Raw genomic sequence first — 4,324 nt, 5'->3', positions numbered from 1 at the left:
CGGAGCCACCGGCCCGGGCGCGCCCGCCCCGCCCCCGCGCCCGCCGCCAACCGTGCCGGGGCGGGGCCGCAGTCACCGCCGCGTCTTTTGAAAGTTTGCACCGGCAAGGCGTGGGAGAGGCGGGGCTGGCCTCCCGTCCTTGCCGTTCCCGCGCGGGTTTCGCGGGTTCTTTCTGCCATTCGGGAGGGGCACCTAGGCCTCCTCCAGGCGCTGGGCCACTCTGGGCGGTGCCCGACACCAGGGGCGACGGTCACACAGGCAGGTCGCCCCGGACAGTGTCAAGGACTCCGTGACAGTTCAGCCAGTGTGAGCTGGGGAGCCTGGGAACTCTCCATTCCCTAGGCCACGTACCTAGGAGGGGAGACTTCCGTGGTATGCGAGGCGAGGAGCTAGGGTGTGGCGGGAGTGGGGGGACGTGGACCTCAATCATTAGTTCATTATTCTTCCTTCATTAAAATACTGGCTACACCCTATGCACCAGGCTCTGTGCTAAGCCCCCAGATACGGTCCCTGCCCTCCAGGAAGGGACAGTAGTCAGGACAGAGACAAGAAAGAGTAACAACATTGAGGGTCAAACAGCATTGGTTATGGGTGTTTGAGGGAGAATGTGGTCGTGTGTAACGTGGGGAGTGGGGGGGGTAAGCATTCCTAGTGGATTTCTCAGAACCTTTCGGCCTTGGCTACTCTCCTATACTGAAGTCAGCCAGCCTGTCCCTCCCTCGTCCAGATTTGTAGGATGGAACACCAAGGTGGGGGAGATGTGATGACTTGTGTGAGGACACCCTGTCCCTAACCTTTGCTTTCAGACTTTAGTTCCCATGCTCTGTATTCCCGTATAAAGCGGGGTTATTATGTTCGTATCACAGACAGTGTAACTGAGGCTTAGTGAGTGGCAGAGATGCCCAAACCTATCTCCCAGGTGCTGAAGACCAGCTCCTTCTGAAGCTGTGTGAATAAAATGGGGCACTCCAAGAAGATCCTCTGCCTTAAGCTTCTCAGGTGTCCTCAAACACTCCACCTTCAGGAAGCTGTGTCTAGGCCTGCTCTGTACTGTCTCCATTATTTATTTGTTCACCCTAAACTCTAATGGGGGGAAGGTCCATTAGCTGGGTGGCCTTCATTCTCTGTGAGCCTGGAGTACTTATAGAGGTCACCATTGCTATAAAAGGAATCGAGGGAGGAATTTCGCTCAGATAAAACGACTCCTGGCCGGCCACAGGGTGGGAGGCTGCGTTCACTGGCCTTTTAAAGCCTACTTTCAGAACCTCCAGCAAGTGGTTGTGTTGGTCATGGATGCTCGTCTGTAGCCACCAAGCCCTCTGCTATCCTGGTGTAGTATAGGAGGTACCCACATGGGATTCGTGGGTTTGACAGCCTTTCTGTCCCCGTGAAGATGTGCTTTGGGAAAATGCTGCCTCCTTTGTGATGATGACATAGCAACAACCCATACAGAAAAGAACTGGGATCAAAGAATTTCTCAAAGATCCAGAGTTCCAAACTAGAGTCTTAAACATGAACTTAAAATATGGATGTGTGAGTAATACACTAACCCTATAAGTGGAAATCTGACTGCCCCTCTTCCCTCCTGTTTTTTGGATTATTCAACTTTACATGTCTGGACTCTTGGGGAGAATGGAGGTAGCCCTCTATCTAGAGTCTAGACAGATTGTAGACTGTCTTATATTAGGGTGTATATGGTAATTTCTCATTCACTGAGGTCCTGTCCTTTCTACTGCCAGGAAGACACATTCATCCCTGTCTTCCCACACAGAGCTGGCCCCACTCACTGCACATTGAGTAAGATATCTGCAGAGAGGCCTGGCTTTGCTGGGACAAGACAGAAAAGAAGGAAGGGAGGCAAAAGAGAAAGATGAGAGGAAGCAAACAATTGCAAAGGAATGGGTTACCCCATGACAGGTGTGGGTAATGCATTAAAACACAAATGTAGTCTTATAACCAAGGGTGTGGCCACTCTAGTACAGGCTGATTTACTCTTCCTATACTTTGCTTTGTCTCTGGAGCCCACCCCTGAACAGAACAAAACAAAACAAAAGGCTAAGCTGTTGCATGAGGGTGGGGCCAGTGGCTTGGCTAGGTAGGAGACCTCTGTGGCAGGAGGTGAGAAACAGAGAGGAACTTTGCTGTGAGAACCTCCATGGGTTTCCAGAATTCTCTGAATAGCGGGAGTGCACTGTGGTAGGCCATTCTAGAGTCCCAGAATAGAAAAACCACACATCCATGCTGATCTCCTATGGCCCTGCTTCTGTAGTTCCTGCCAATCTAGCTCCTCAGCAGGGGCAGCTGAGAAAATGTGGAACCATTAAGAGACCTTGGATCAGACCCAGGGCAAAAGCATGAAAGGGTAGGGGAAATGTGGGGCCCTGCTCATGTGCTATGCCTGGGGCTCGTGACCATAGCATCCTGTGACCCTCTCCTGCCTCTCCAGACAGATGGATCGTGCCACACCAAAGAAGACAGCTTGCACACACAGAGCCGCAGAAAGTAGAGACTCTTGCCTTGGGCATTCAGCTGCTAAGAGAGTGGGGACTGCTGCCCAGGTCAGAATGGCTTCAAACAGTGTGTGTGCCTCAAAAGTGAGAAAAGACAGCTAGCTCTACTGGGGCCCAGGGCACTGGAACTTACAGGAATGAGTGGCAGGTGGAAGTATCCCCACTGGGCCCAAGAGATGGTACAATGGGATACCATCAGGCTTTGGCCATAGCTTTCAATCTAACTACTCTTGAACACACCGTCACCTGCCCCACCCAGCACAGAGCCGGCTGCCATCCTTTGGTATCAGTTTCACATAGGCTATAGGCTCTAGGTGAGCATCACTGTAGTTTTTTTTATACAATGTCAGGAACTCCTAGAGCAATGGGTAGGAAAGGCCTGGTCCTGGCTCTGCATCTGTGGGGCCAGCTCTGACAGGTCCAGTCCTGGCAGCAGTAGGTACACCTACAAACACTCCCCTGAGCTGGGGTGCCCACCACAGACATTTACCAGCTCAGGAGGACAGAATCCAGGCTGCAGTTGGATTATAAAGCTGTTTTACACCTGCTGCAGGAAGGCTGCAGGAGGTCTGTGAGTTCCTGGTCAGCTTGGGCTCCAGAGCAAAGCTCTTGTCTCCTAACACCAAGACAGAGTGCTTGCCCGACGTGCACAGGGCACCGGATCTGGTCCTTGGCACTGAAGAAAAAGCCTCAATTTGCAAACCTTGGGGTCATAACCCTGCATTTTATCAATTGCTGTTTACAAAGTGCCAGCAGCTGGGTAGCAGGAGCCTGGCAGCACCCTCTGAGTACTTACCACCACCTGACAAGGTGACCATGAACCTCTCAGAAAGAAAACAAGCTCAGAAATGAGGTGGGATAGCTGTCTGGCTCACCCAGTCAGGAGAAGGTAGAACTCAGAAGGTCCTCATTTCTCTATAGAGGAAGAGGCAGGTGCAGAGTGATGAAGCCACCTGCCACAGGGCTAAATGGAGGGGCCAGGGGGTCTGAATTTCTCTAGCTCTAGGATTCACTCCTGCTGCACTGCCCTCAATGAGCAAAATCCCTTCTACATGGCACAGAACCCAGCAACCACATACCTGGCAGCCAAGGTAAAAAAGGAAAGAAGGCTGTACCATGGTTTTCCTTGTTTGCTAATGGATGCATGTTTGGTCCTGAAGATAGCTGTAGTGGGAGCTCACCTAAGGGCAACAAGAAGATCATTCTTACCAAAGGCATATCAACCATGTTCAGATGGATGTAGATGTCAAGATGGGAATTTACCTAAAATCCAATGGGGGAAGCTCTGCCACAGCTTGGGTCATGGGTGCCCAGACTAGATATTTCCATAGTACCAAGCCAGAGTGGAGGTGTTTTGACTCAATCTGTGGGCACAGGGCAGAAGGCTGAGGCAGAGTGGACTGTGTCAGTCTGTGATCCTAGCTTTCCTTGGCTGTGTAAGTACTGTGGGTAGTTACAATTCAATGGAGGCCCACACTGAGTGAGCACCAGGCCCTCCAAGGCCCTTTGTGTGCACTAAGATTGCAATTGTGTAAGGATGTAGTTCCATCAGTGTGTCTCTTTTTCTAGATGGGGAAAGGTAAAAACCAGCACATGTGGGTAGCGCTTGTGGTCATACAGGAAGAGATATGGAACATCCTGATTCTGGTTTGTTGAGCCTTGGGGCACATCTCGAAGTGAGGTAAGAAAAGGAGCCATGGACTGAGAGGACTTGCTGCTCACCCCCTTGCCTTCAGCAAGGCTGGGGCTATTATTTCTGCCCTGTTGGGAGGCAGCTATGGCACAAGTAGGCCTAAAGCCCACCCAGTGTGACC

The sequence above is a fragment of the Phodopus roborovskii genome, unplaced genomic scaffold (genome assembly GCF_943737965.1).
Source record: "Phodopus roborovskii unplaced genomic scaffold, PHOROB, whole genome shotgun sequence".
NCBI classification, from domain to species: Eukaryota; Metazoa; Chordata; class Mammalia; order Rodentia; family Cricetidae; genus Phodopus; species Phodopus roborovskii.
This window is presented reverse-complemented; position numbering follows the sequence as displayed.